This window comes from Salmo trutta, unplaced genomic scaffold, assembly GCF_901001165.1.
Source record: "Salmo trutta unplaced genomic scaffold, fSalTru1.1, whole genome shotgun sequence".
Taxonomy (NCBI): Eukaryota; Metazoa; Chordata; class Actinopteri; order Salmoniformes; family Salmonidae; genus Salmo; species Salmo trutta.
In genome coordinates this window covers 2,142,174-2,157,477 of record NW_021823154.1, presented here as the reverse complement: position 1 = coordinate 2,157,477, position 15,304 = coordinate 2,142,174, and the positions used below count along the sequence as shown (strand labels likewise).

The 15,304-nt window shown below is 41.1% G+C and overlaps 3 protein-coding genes across 14 annotated transcripts in view; 2 read left to right on the top strand and 1 right to left on the bottom strand.

Moving 5' to 3' along the window:
* Positions 1–15,304, bottom strand: part of LOC115189393 (uncharacterized) — a 415,115-nt gene that overhangs the window by 111,303 nt on the left and 288,508 nt on the right. The window lies entirely within an intron of this gene.
* LOC115189397 (uncharacterized) overlaps positions 1–15,304 on the top strand; it is a 337,609-nt gene that overhangs the window by 280,131 nt on the left and 42,174 nt on the right. The gene's annotated exons all lie outside the window — the stretch shown is intronic.
* The window catches only part of LOC115189395 (ankyrin-2), a 100,150-nt gene that overhangs the window by 59,217 nt on the left and 25,629 nt on the right, over positions 1–15,304 (top strand). The gene's annotated exons all lie outside the window — the stretch shown is intronic.

The following is a 15,304-nucleotide window of genomic DNA, read 5'->3' as shown; positions in this document are numbered from 1 at the left end:
CTGGAGCTGGCAGATCTCAGAAGGAACCAATCACAGATGGAGACACAGCTTTCGTTTATTGACGAGCCAGGAGAGGGTTGTGCCATGGCGCACTACAGCATGGTAGAGCAAACCAACGTCCAAAAGGGCATTGTTCGGTCGAAGCAAAGTCCACCAACCAGCGAGTTCACTCCGATGACACGTGACTCACCTGACAGGCACCCTAGCTTTATCACCATCCGACCAGAACATGATCACGTCATAGTGAGGGCCAAAACATCCTACATGTTCATGCCAGTTACCCCCCAGTCCCCTGGCCAAGACACAACACTGTATTCACATCTCACTGACTACAGACCAATGACTCCTGATTCAGAAATGGAGTCCCTGTCACCTGACTCTCTACGGGGTCTCTCGCCCATGGAAGAAGGGTTCATTAGCGTAGCTAGACTATCATCCCCTGAGTCCGTAATGTCCGTTGGCACCTACAGGGCAATTTCGCCTGACTCCCCTCTCCGCGAGCGTAGGGTAATGTCTCCAGATTCTGCCAGGGCATTCCGTGAAAGCAGGCCTCTTTCTCCCAGGTTGGATGGGTCTAGATTTTCATCCGAGGTTAAAGCCTACATTATAGAGAGTAGAGAACCCTCATATTCTCCTTCAGACATATACAAGTGTAAAAAGGATTCCTGTGATTCAGAGATAGCAGATAGCGCTCTTAGTACCCTCTCCCCTTACCACACCGATAGCATCCAGAGTCCCCTCTCCCCTTCCCACACCAATAGCATCTGGAGTCCCCTCTCTCCTTACCACCCAGATATCATCCGGAGTCCCTTCTCTCCTTACCATTCAGACAGTGTTCTGAGTTCCTTATCCCCTGTGTCCTCTGAGATGTTTTCTGATGACATATGGTCCCCGTCGCCAGAGTTGTATGAATTGGTGACTGAGAGCAGGACCCTGTCCCCGAACTCCCCAGTACCTGAGTATGACACACCTGTACCTGACACACCTGTACCTGACACACCTGTACCTGACACACCTGTACCTGAGACACCTGTACCTGAGACACCTGTACCTGAGACACCTGTACCTGACACACCTGTACCTGAGACACCTGTGACATCAGCGATTGACTATGCAGATCTGTTGTTCACTGACTGTAGAGCATCCTCCCCAGAGTCTGTTACTTGGTTGGATGAGAATAGGCAGCTTTCTCCTAACTCTCCAGTTCCTCAACACACACCCTCAGTGTGTGACTCAATAGATAGATCATTTTCACCCGAATCCTTTACTTCAGACCTAGACTATTCTGAGTTCTGTCTTGAAGAATTGTTTGCTGTGGAAAGACCAGATTCTCCCAATTCAATATTGTCAGAAGTAGATACAGTAGCTGAAAGAGACTTGGCAAAACATAGACCACCATCACCGGGATCTGGCAGTCCAGACAGTGAAACAGAAATGGAATGGGAATTCATCCAGTTGTCTTCCCTTCCTGAGTACAAAACTCTTTCTCCTGAGTCACTCGGTTCAGACAGTGATGGAATCCTTTTATATCTTGACCATTTCTTAACTGACACGAGGCCATCTACACCTAAATCTGATACGTTGTTGGATGATTTAAGGCCCTTCTCTCCCGACCCTCCACTTCCTGAGTTTAGTTTGCCGTTAGCTGAATATAAAACGTATCAGTCTAGAAGTAGACCCTCCTCACCGGCCTCAGTAACATCAGAATTTGAGTACTCTAGTTTAAGTCATGGAGAATCATTAACTGAAAACAGATCGGAATCACCAGATCCGGGGATGTTACAAATTCCTCAGTATAGAGCTAACTTTCTTGATTATGTAGTTCCTGTGAAAAAACACTCATCGGCAGCAGAAATTGGTGAATTGAAATTCAGACCCCTGTCACCAGAATCAATAACTTCAGAAGGGGACTTTACCTTCCTTGAGCTCTTGTTTTCAGAGTCTAGATCATCCTCTCCAGAGTCTGTTGCATCATTTGATGAGTACAGGCCCCTCTCTCCTGACTCTCCAGTTCCTCACTTCATGCCTCAATGTTGCGATTGTTATTTGTCTTTCACTGGAAGTAGATGTTCATCACCAGAATCAGTAGCTTCAGATATTGAACTCTCTGAGTTCTGTCTTGAGGAACTGTTTGCTGAAGACAGAGCAGATTCACCTGAATCATTTATATCAGAGAGTGAATTTGTTGAGTCAGTTGAAAGAGGTCTAATGAAACTCAGACCCTTGTCACCAGAATCAGTAACTTCAGAAGGTGATTATACCTTCCTTGAGCTCTTGGTTGCAGAGTCTAGACCATCTTCACCTGATTCTATCACTTCAAATGACCAATATCGAGCTCTATCTCCTGATTCCCCAATCCCACAATTTAGACCCACAATAATTGAGTCGTCAATGTCATTCTTTAGCAGATCTTCGTCACCTATTTCAGTAACTTCAGACGTTGAAGGATCTGGCTTCTATCTTGAGGAATTTGTCAATGAAGAGAGGCCATATTCTCCAGAATCTTTTGTGTCAGAGAGTGAATTCGTAGAAGCAGCTGAAGGAGGTTTGATAAAATTCAGACCCCTGTCACCAGAATCAGTAACTTCAGAAGATGGTTATACCTTCCTTGAGCTCTTGATTGCAGAGTCTAGACCGTCTTCATCTGAATCTATAACATCGTTAAATGAGTACAGGCCTCTCTCTCCAGACTCTCCTATTCCTGATTTCAGACCACATTGTTGTGATTATTATTTGCTATTCACAGAAGATAGATCTTCGTCACCACAATCAGTCACCTCAGACATTGAATTCTCTGGATTTAGCCTTGAGGAATTGATTGCTGAGGACAGAGCAGATTCTCCTGAATCGATGTATTCAGATAGTGAATTTCTGGATCAATTGGAAGCAGAACTTGTTCCAGTCTTGCATGAATCAGCTTCTCCAGTTTCTGATTCTCTCCCTCACTCTATTCAATCTGAAACATCTATTAAGAAATTAATCTCACCTGCCTTAGTCCAGTCTGAATCTGTGCACAGAGACACCAAAACAGACATGTTATCTACCACAACAATGGCAACAGAAGACTCTGTTGAGGCTAAAACCACATTGCCAGTTGTAGCTAAAACAGCATTTATACAGCTTGACTTGAGTGATGAGAAAGTTTGGTCATTATTACCAGTCGCTGTAATGATGCCAGTAAAGCAGGAGCCAGCTAATTCCCTTGTGGAGGAACATGAATACAATTTGAAACACCAAGATAAATCTGAAATCAAAACTTTACCTCCTGCGTCAGTATTTTCAGAAAGTAGTTCACAATTCAGACCTGGACATTGTGATTATTATTTGTCATACAATGGGAGTGTTTCTCCGATACCTGAATCTGTACCAACATTTGAAGATCATACACCTCTTTCTCCTGACTCACCTAATACACAATTCAGACCTGAACATTGTGATTATTCTTTGTTGTACGATGTGTGTAGGTCTACATCACCTATGTCTGTAACTTCAGACCTTGAATATCGTAGTTTGTACAGACCAGATTTCGCTTCAGAGAGTGAATTTACTGTGACAGTTCAAAGTAGCCTATCTGAGTATAGACCACTCTCACCAGAATCAATAACTTCAGAAGGGGACTTTACCTTCCTTGAGCTCTTGTTTTCAGAGTCTAGATCATCCTCTCCAGAGTCTGTTGCATCATTTGATGAGTACAGGCCCCTCTCTCCTGACTCTCCAGTTCCTCACTTCATGCCTCAATGTTGCGATTGTTATTTGTCTTTCACTGGAAGTAGATGTTCATCACCAGAATCAGTAGCTTCAGATATTGAACTCTCTGAGTTCTGTCTTGAGGAACTGTTTGCTGAAGACAGAGCAGATTCACCTGAATCATTTATATCAGAGAGTGAATTTGTTGAGTCAGTTGAAAGAGGTCTAATGGAACTCAGACCCTTGTCACCAGAATCAGTAACTTCAGAAGGTGATTATACCTTCCTTGAGCTCTTGGTTGCAGAGTCTAGACCATCTTCACCTGATTCTATCACTTCAAATGACCAATATCGAGCTCTATCTCCTGATTCCCCAATCCCACAATTTAGACCCACAATAATTGAGTCGTCAATGTCATTCTTTAGCAGATCTTCGTCACCTATTTCAGTAACTTCAGACGTTGAAGGATCTGGCTGCTATCTTGAGGAATTTGTCAATGAAGAGAGACCATATTCTCCAGAATCTTTTGTGTCAGAGAGTGAATTCGTAGAAGCAGCTGAAGGAGGTTTGATAAAATTCAGACCCCTGTCACCAGAATCAGTAACTTCAGAAGATGGTTATACCTTCCTTGAGCTCTTTTGTGCAGAGTCTAGACCATCTTCATCTGAATCTATAACATCGTTAAATGAGTACAAGACTCTCTCTCCAGACTCTCCTATTCCTGATTTCAGACCACATTGTTGTGATTATTATTTGCTATTCACAGAAGATAGATCTTCGTCACCACAATCAGTCACCTCAGACATTGAATTCTCTGGATTTAGCCTTGAGGAATTGATTGCTGAGGACAGAGCAGATTCTCCTGAATCGATGTATTCAGACAGTGAATTTCTGGATCAATTGGAAGCAGAACTTGTTCCAGTCTTGCATGAATCAGCTTCTCCAGTTTCTGATTCTCTCCCTCACTCTATTCAATCTGAAACATCTATTAAGAAATTAATCTCACCTGCCTTAGTCCAGTCTGAATCTGTGCACAGAGACACCAAAACAGACATGTTATCTACCACAACAATGGCAACAGAAGACTCTTTTGAGGCTAAAACCACATTGCCAGTTGTAGCTAAAACAGCATTTATACAGCTTGACTTGAGTGATGAGAAAGTTTGGTCATTATTACCAGTCGCTGTAATGATGCCAGTAAAGCAGGAGCCAGCTAATTCCCTTGTGGAGGAACATGAATACAATTTGAAACACCAAGATAAATCTGAAATCAAAACTTTACCTCCTGCGTCAGTATTTTCAGAAAGTAGTTCACAATTCAGACCTCTACATTGTGATTATTATTTGTCATACAATGGGAGTGTTTCTGCGATACCTGAATCTGTACCAACATTTGAAGATCATACACCTCTTTCTCCTGACTCACCTAATACAGAATTCAGACCTGGACATTGTGATTATTATTTGTTGTACGATGTGTGTAGGTCTACATCACCTATGTCTGTAACTTCAGACCTTGAATATCGTGGTTTGTACAGACCAGATTTCGCTTCAGAGAGTGAATTTACTGTGACAGTTCAAAGTAGCCTATCTGAGTATAGACCACTCTCACCAGAATCAATAACTTCAGAATGGGAATTTACCTTCCTTGAGCTCTTGTTTTCAGAGTCTAGATCATCCTCTCCAGAGTCTGTTGCATCATTTGATGAGTACAGGCCCCTCTCTCCTGACTCTCCAGTTCCTCACTTCATGCCTCAATGTTGCGATTGTTATTTGTCTTTCACTGGAAGTAGATGTTCATCACCAGAATCAGTAGCTTCAGATATTGAATTCTCTGAGTTCTGTCTTGAGGAACTGTTTGCTGAAGACAGAGCAGATTCACCTGAATCATTTATATCAGAGAGTGAATGTGTTGAGTCAGTTGAAAGAGGTCTAATGGAACTCAGACCCTTGTCACCAGAATCAGTAACTTCAGAAAGTGATTATACCTTCCTTGAGCTCTTGGTTGCACAGTCTAGACCATCTTTACCTGATTCTATCACTTCAAATGACCAATATCGAGCTCTATCTCCTGATTCCCCAATCCCACAATTTAGACCCACAATAATTGAGTCGTCAATGTCATTCTTTAGCAGATCTTCGTCACCTATTTCAGTAACTTCAGACGTTGAAGGATCTGGCTTCTATCTTGAGGAATTTTTCAATGAAGAGAGACCATTTTCTCCAGAATCTTTTGTGTCAGAGAGTGAATTCGTAGAAGCAGCTGAGGGAGGTTTGATAAAATTCAGACCCCTGTCACCAGAATCAGTAACTTCAGAAGATGGTTATACCTTCCTTGAGCTCTTGTTTGCAGAGTCTAGACCGTCTTCATCTGAATCTATCACATCGTTAAATGAGTACAGGCCTCTCTCTCCAGACTCTCCTATTCCTGATTTCAGACCACATTGTTGTGATTATTATTTGCTATTCACAGAAGATAGATCTTCGTCACCACAATCAGTCACCTCAGACATTGAATTCTCTGGATTTAGCCTTGAGGAATTGATTGCTGAGGACAGAGCAGAGTCTCCTGAATCGATGTATTCAGACAGTGAATTTCTGGACCAATTGGAAGCAGAACTTGTTCCAGTCTTGCATGAATCAGATTCTCCAGTTTCTGATTCTCTCCCTCACTCTATTCAATCTGAAACATCTATTAACAAATTCATCTCACCTGCCTTAGTCCAGTCTGAATCTGTGCACAGAGACACCAAAACAGACATGTTATCTACCACAACAATGGCAAATGAAGACTCTGTTGAGGCTAAAACCACATTGCCAGTTGTAGCTAAAACAGCATTTATACAGCTTGACTTGAGTGATGAGAAAGTTTGGTCATTATTACCAGTCGCTGTAATGATGCCAGTAAAGCAGGAGCCAGCTAATTCCCTTGTGGAGGAACATGAATACAATTTGAAACACCAAGATAAATCTGAAATCAAAACTTTACCTCCTGTGTCAGTATTTTCAGAAAGTAGTTCACAATTCAGACCTGGACATTGTGATTATTATTTGTCATACAATGGGAGTGTTTCTCTGATACCTGAATCTGTAACAACATTTGAAGATCATAGACCTCTTTCTCCTGACTCACCTAATACACAGTTCAGACCTGGAAATGGTGATTATTATTTGTTGTACGATGTGTGTAGGTCTACATCACCTATGTCTGTAACTTCAGACCTTGAATATCGTAGTTTGTACAGACCAGATTTCGCTTCAGAGAGTGAATTTACTGTGACAGTTCAAAATAGCCTATCTGAGTATAGACAACTCTCACCAGAATCAATAACTTCAGAAGGGGACTTTACCTTTCTTGAGCTCTTGTTTTCAGAGTCTAGATCATCCTCTCCAGAGTCTTTTGCATCATTTGATGAGTACAGGCCCCTCTCTCCTGACTCTCCAGTTCCTCACTTCATGCCTCAATGTTGCGATTGTTATTTGTCTTTCACTGGAAGTAGATGTTCATCACCAGAATCAGTAGCTTCAGATATTGAATTCTCTGAGTTCTGTCTTGAGGAACTGTTTGCTGAAGACAGAGCAGATTCACCTGAATCATTTATATCAGAGAGTGAATTTGTTGAGTCAGTTGAAAGAGGTCTAATGGAACTCAGACCCTTGTCACCAGAATCAGAAACTTCAGAAGGTGATTATACCTTCCTTGAGCTCTTGGTTGCAGAGTCTAGACCATCTTCACCTGATTCTATCACTTCAAATGACCAATATCGAGCTCTATCTCCTGATTCCCCAATCCCACAATTTAGACCCACAATAATTGAGTCGTCAATGTCATTCTTTAGCAGATCTTCGTCACCTATTTCAGTAACTTCAGACGTTGAAGGATCTGGCTTCTATCTTGAGGAATTTGTCAATGAAGAGAGACCATATTCTCCAGACTATTTTGTGTCAGAGAGTGAATTCGTAGAAGCAGCTGAAGGAGGTTTGATAAAATTCAGACCCCTGTCACCAGATTCAGTAACTTCAGAAGATGGTTATACATTCCTTGAGCTCTTGTTTGCAGAGTCTAGACCATCTTCATCTGAATCTATAACATCGTTAAATGAGTACAGGCCTCTCTCTCCAGACTCTCCTATTCCTGATTTCAGACCACATTGTTGTGATTATTATTTGCTATTCACAGAAGATAGATCTTCGTCACCACAATCAGTCAGCTCAGACATTGAATTCTCTGGATTTAGCCTTGAGGAATTGATTGCTGAGGACAGAGCAGATTCTCCTGAATCGATGTATTCAGACAGTGAATTTCTGGATCAATTGGAAGCAGAACTTGTTCCAGTCTTGCATGAATCAGCTTCTCCAGTTTCTGATTCTCTCCCTCACTCTATTCAATCTGAAACATCTATTAACAAATTCATCTCACCTGCCTTAGTCCAGTCTGAATCTGTGCACAGAGACACCAAAACAGACATGTTATCTACCACAACAATGGCAACAGAAGACTCTTTTGGGGCTAAAACCACATTGCCAGTTGTAGCTAAAACAGCATTTATACAGCTTGACTTGTGTGATGAGAAAGTTTGGTCATTATTACCAGTTGCTGTAATGATGCCAGTAAAGCAGGAGCCAGCTAATTCCCTTGTGGAGGAACATGAATACAATTTGAAACACCAAGATAAATCTGAAATCAAAACTTTACCTCCTGTGTCAGTATTTTCAGAAAGTAGTTCACAATTCAGACCTGGACATTGTGATTATTATTTGTCATACAATGGGAGTGTTTCTCCGATACCTGAATCTGTAACAACATTTGAAGATCATAGACCTCTTTCTCCTAACTCACCTAATACACAGTTCAGACCTGGAAATTGTGATTATTATTTGTTGTACGATGTGTGTAGGTCTACATCACCTATGTCTGTAACTTCAGACCTTGAATATCGTAGTTTGTACAGACCAGATTTCGCTTCAGAGAGTGAATTTACTGTGACAGTTCAAAGTAGCCTATCTGAGTATAGACAACTCTCACCAGAATCAATAACTTCAGAAGGGGACTTTACCTTTCTTGAGCTCTTGTTTTCAGAGTCTAGATCATCCTCTCCAGAGTCTGTTGCATCATTTGATGAGTACAGGCCCCTCTCTCCTGACTCTCCAGTTCCTCACTTCATGCCTCAATGTTGCGATTGTTATTTGTCTTTCACTGGAAGTAGATGTTCATCACCAGAATCAGTAGCTTCAGATATTGAATTCTCTGAGTTCTGTCTTGAGGAACTGTTTGCTGAAGACAGAGCAGATTCACCTGAATCATTTATATCAGAGAGTGAATTTGTTGAGTCAGTTGAAAGAGGTCTAATGGAACTCAGACCCTTGTCACCAGAATCAGAAACTTCAGAAGGTGATTATACCTTCCTTGAGCTCTTGGTTGCAGAGTCTAGACCATCTTCACCTGATTCTATCACTTCAAATGACCAATATCGAGCTCTATCTCCTGATTCCCCAATCCCACAATTTAGACCCACAATAATTGAGTCGTCAATGTCATTCTTTAGCAGATCTTCGTCACCTATTTCAGTAACTTCAGACGTTGAAGGATCTGGCTTCTATCTTGAGGAATTTGTCAATGAAGAGAGACCATATTCTCCAGACTATTTTGTGTCAGAGAGTGAATTCGTAGAAGCAGCTGAAGGAGGTTTGATAAAATTCAGACCCCTGTCACCAGATTCAGTAACTTCAGAAGATGGTTATACATTCCTTGAGCTCTTGTTTGCAGAGTCTAGACCATCTTCATCTGAATCTATAACATCGTTAAATGAGTACAGGCCTCTCTCTCCAGACTCTCCTATTCCTGATTTCAGACCACATTGTTGTGATTATTATTTGCTATTCACAGAAGATAGATCTTCGTCACCACAATCAGTCAGCTCAGACATTGAATTCTCTGGATTTAGCCTTGAGGAATTGATTGCTGAGGACAGAGCAGATTCTCCTGAATCGATGTATTCAGACAGTGAATTTCTGGATCAATTGGAAGCAGAACTTGTTCCAGTCTTGCATGAATCAGCTTCTCCAGTTTCTGATTCTCTCCCTCACTCTATTCAATCTGAAACATCTATTAACAAATTCATCTCACCTGCCTTAGTCCAGTCTGAATCTGTGCACAGAGACACCAAAACAGACATGTTATCTACCACAACAATGGCAACAGAAGACTCTTTTGGGGCTAAAACCACATTGCCAGTTGTAGCTAAAACAGCATTTATACAGCTTGACTTGTGTGATGAGAAAGTTTGGTCATTATTACCAGTTGCTGTAATGATGCCAGTAAAGCAGGAGCCAGCTAATTCCCTTGTGGAGGAACATGAATACAATTTGAAACACCAAGATAAATCTGAAATCAAAACTTTACCTCCTGTGTCAGTATTTTCAGAAAGTAGTTCACAATTCAGACCTGGACATTGTGATTATTATTTGTCATACAATGGGAGTGTTTCTCCGATACCTGAATCTGTAACAACATTTGAAGATCATAGACCTCTTTCTCCTAACTCACCTAATACACAGTTCAGACCTGGAAATTGTGATTATTATTTGTTGTACGATGTGTGTAGGTCTACATCACCTATGTCTGTAACTTCAGACCTTGAATATCGTAGTTTGTACAGACCAGATTTCGCTTCAGAGAGTGAATTTACTGTGACAGTTCAAAGTAGCCTATCTGAGTATAGACAACTCTCACCAGAATCAATAACTTCAGAAGGGGACTTTACCTTTCTTGAGCTCTTGTTTTCAGAGTCTAGATCATCCTCTCCAGAGTCTGTTGCATCATTTGATGAGTACAGGCCCCTCTCTCCTGACTCTCCAGTTCCTCACTTCATGCCTCAATGTTGCGATTGTTATTTGTCTTTCACTGGAAGTAGATGTTCATCACCAGAATCAGTAGCTTCAGATATTGAATTCTCTGAGTTCTGTCTTGAGGAACTGTTTGCTGAAGACAGAGCAGATTCACCTGAATCATTTATATCAGAGAGTGAATTTGTTGAGTCAGTTGAAAGAGGTCTAATGGAACTCAGACCCTTGTCACCAGAATCAGTAACTTCAGAAGGTGATTATACCTTCCTTGAGCTCTTGGTTGCAGAGTCTAGACCATCTTCACCTGATTCTATCACTTCAAATGACCAACATCGAGCTCTATCTCCTGATTCCCCAATCCCACAATTTAGACCCACAATAATTGAGTCGTCAATGTCATTCTTTAGCAGATCTTCGTCACCTATTTCAGTAACTTCAGACGTTGAAGGATCTGGCTTCTATCTTGAGGAATTTGTCAATGAAGAGAGACCATATTCTCCAGACTATTTTGTGTCAGAGAGTGAATTTGTAGTAGCAGCTGAAGGAGGTTTGTTAAAATTCAGACCCCTGTCACCAGAATCAGTAACTTCAGAAGATGGTTATACCTTCCTTGAGCTCTTTTGTGCAGAGTCTAGACCATCTTCATCTGAATCTATAACATCGTTAAATGAGTACAGGCCTCTCTCTCCAGACTCTCCTATTCCTGATTTCAGACCACATTGTTGTGATTATTATTTGCTATTCACAGAAGATAGATCTTCGTCACCACAATCAGTCACCTCAGACATTGAATTCTCTGGATTTAGCCTTGAGGAATTGATTGCTGAGGACAGAGCAGATTCTCCTGAATCGATGTATTCAGACAGTGAATTTCTGGATCAATTGGAAGCAGAACTTGTTCCAGTCTTGCATGAATCAGCTTCTCCAGTTTCTGATTCTCTCCCTCACTCTATTCAATCTGAAACATCTATTAACAAATTCATCTCACCTGCCTTAGTCCAGTCTGAATCTGTGCACAGAGACACCAAAACAGACATGTTATCTACCACAACAATGGCAACAGAAGACTCTGTTGAGGCTAAAACCACATTGCCAGTTGTAGCTAAAACAGCATTTATACAGCTTGACTTGAGTGATGAGAAAGTTTGGTCATTATTACCAGTCGCTGTAATGATGCCAGTGAAGCAGGAGCCAGCTAATTCCCTTGTGGAGGAACATGAATACAATTTGAAACACCAAGATAAATCTGAAATCAACACTTTACCTCCTGCGTCAGTATTTTCAGAAAGTAGTTCACAATTCAGACCTGGACATTGTGATTATTATTTGTCATACAATGGGAGTGTTTCTCCGATACCTGAATCTGTAACAACATTTGAAGATCATAGACCTCTTTCTCCTGACTCACCTAATACACAGTTCAGACCTGGAAATTGTGATTATTATTTGTTGTACGATGTGTGTAGGTCTACATCACCTATGTCTGTAACTTCAGACCTTGAATATCGTAGTTTGTACAGACCAGATTTCGCTTCAGAGAGTGAATTTACTGTGACAGTTCAAAGTAGCCTATCTGAGTATAGACAACTCTCACCAGAATCAATAACTTCAGAAGGGGACTTTACCTTTCTTGAGCTCTTGTTTTCAGAGTCTAGATCATCCTCTCCAGAGTCTGATGCATCATTTGATGAGTACAGGCCCCTCTCTCCTGACTCTCCAGTTCCTCACTTCATGCCTCAATGTTGCGATTGTTATTTGTCTTTCACTGGAAGTAGATGTTCATCACCAGAATCAGTAGCTTCAGATATTGAATTCTCTGAGTTCTGTCTTGAGGAACTGTTTGCTGAAGACAGAGCAGATTCACCTGAATCATTTATATCAGAGAGTGAATTTGTTGAGTCAGTTGAAAGAGGTCTAATGGAACTCAGACCCTTGTCACCAGAATCAGTAACTTCAGAAGGTGATTATACCTTCCTTGAGCTCTTGGTTGCAGAGTCTAGACCATCTTCACCTGATTCTATCACTTCAAATGACCAATATCGAGCTCTATCTCCTGATTCCCCAATCCCACAATTTAGACCCACAATAATTGAGTCGTCAATGTCATTCTTTAGCAGATCTTCGTCACCTATTTCAGGTACTTCAGACGTTGAAGGATCTGGCTTCTATCTTGAGGAATTTGTCAATGAAGAGAGACCATATTCTCCAGACTATTTTGTGTCAGAGAGTGAATTTGTAGTAGCAGCTGATGGAGGTTTGTTAAAATTCAGACCCCTGTCACCAGAATCAGTAACTTCAGAAGATGGTTATACCTTCCTTGAGCTCTTGTTTGCAGAGTCTAGACCATCTTCATCTGAATCTATAACATCGTTAAATGAGTACAGGCCTCTCTCTCCAGACTCTCCTATTCCTGATTTCAGACCACATTGTTGTGATTATTATTTGCTATTCACAGAAGATAGATCTTCGTCACCACAATCAGTCACCTCAGACATTGAATTCTCTGGATTTAGCCTTGAGGAATTGATTGCTGAGGACAGAGCAGATTCTCCTGAATCGATGTATTCAGACAGTGAATTTCTGGATCAATTGGAAGCAGAACTTGTTCCAGTCTTGCATGAATCAGCTTCTCCAGTTTCTGATTCTCTCCCTCACTCTATTCAATCTGAAACATCTATTAACAAATTCATCTCACCTGCCTTAGTCCAGTCTGAATCTGTGCACAGAGACACCAAAACAGACATGTTATCTACCACAACAATGGCAACAGAAGACTCTGTTGAGGCTAAAACCACATTGCCAGTTGTAGCTAAAACAGCATTTATACAGCTTGACTTGAGTGATGAGAAAGTTTGGTCATTATTACCAGTCGCTGTAATGATGCCAGTGAAGCAGGAGCCAGCTAATTCCCTTGTGGAGGAACATGAATACAATTTGAAACACCAAGATAAATCTGAAATCAACACTTTACCTCCTGCGTCAGTATTTTCAGAAAGTAGTTCACAATTCAGACCTGGACATTGTGATTATTATTTGTCATACAATGGGAGTGTTTCTCCGATACCTGAATCTGTAACAACATTTGAAGATCATAGACCTCTTTCTCCTGACTCACCTAATACACAATTCAGACCTGGACAATGTGATTATTATTTGTTGTACGATGTGTGTAGGTCTACATCACCTATGTCTGTAACTTTAGACCTTGAATATCGTGGTTTGTACAGACCAGATTTCGCTTCAGAGAGTGAATTTACTGTGCCAGTTCAAAGTAGCCTATCTGAGTATAGACCAATCTCACCAGAATCAATAACTTCAGAAGGGGACTTTACCTTCCTTGAGCTCTTGTTTTCAGAGTCTAGATCATCCTCTCCAGAGTCTGTTGCATCATTTGACGAGAACAGGCCCCTCTCTCCTGACTCTCCAGTTCCTCACTTCATGCCTCAATGTTGCGATTGTTATTTGTCTTTCACTGGAAGTAGATGTTCATCACCAGAATCAGTAGCTTCAGATATTGAATTCTCTGAGTTCTGTCTTGAGGAACTGTTTGCTGAAGACAGAGCAGATTCACCTGAATCATTTATATCAGAGAGGGAATTTGTTGAGTCAGTTGAAAGAGGTCTAATGGAACTCAGACCCTTGTCACCAGAATCAGTAACTTCAGAAGGTGATTATACCTTCCTTGAGCTCTTGGTTGCAGAGTCTAGACCATCTTCACCTGATTCTATCACTTCAAATGACCAATATCGAGCTCTATCTCCTGATTCCCCAATCCCACAATTTAGACCCACAATAATTGAGTCGTCAATGTCATTCTTTAGCAGATCTTCGTCACCTATTTCAGTAACTTCAGACGTTGAAGGATCTGGCTTCTATCTTGAGGAATTTGTCAATGAAGAGAGACCATATTCTCCAGACTATTTTATGTCAGAGAGTGAATTTGTAGTAGCAGCTGAAGGAGGTTTGTTAAAATTCAGACCCCTGTCACCAGAATCAGTAACTTCAGAAGATGGTTATACCTTCCTTGAGCTCTTGTTTGCAGAGTCTAGACCATCTTCATCTGAATCTATCACATCGTTAAATGAGTACAGGCCTCTCTCTCCAGACTCTCCTATTCCTGATTTCAGACCACATTGTTGTGATTATTATTTGCTATTCACAGAAGATAGATCTTCGTCACCACAATCAGTCACCTCAGACATTGAATTCTCTGGATTTAGCCTTGAGGAATTGATTGCTGAGGACAGAGCAGATTCTCCTGAATCGATGTATTCAGACAGTGAATTTCTGGATCAATTGGAAGCAGAACTTGTTCCAGTCTTGCATGAATCAGCTTCTCCAGTTTCTGATTCTCTCCCTCACTCTATTCAATCTGAAACATCTATTAACAAATTCATCTCACCTGCCTTAGTCCAGTCTGAATCTGTGCACAGAGACACCAAAACAGACATGTTATCTACAACAACAATGGCAACAGAAGACTCTGTTGAGGCTAAAACCACATTGCCAGTTGTAGCTAAAACAGCATTTATACAGCTTGACTTGAGTGATGAGAAAGTTTGGTCATTATTACCAGTCGCTGTAATGATGCCAGTGAAGCAGGAGCCAGCTAATTCCCTTGTGGAGGAACATGAATACAATTTGAAACACCAAGATAAATCTGAAATCAACACTTTACCTCCTGCGTCAGTATTTTCAGAAAGTAGTTCACAATTCAGACCTGGACATTGTGATTATTATTTGTCATACAATGGGAGTGTTTCTCCGATAC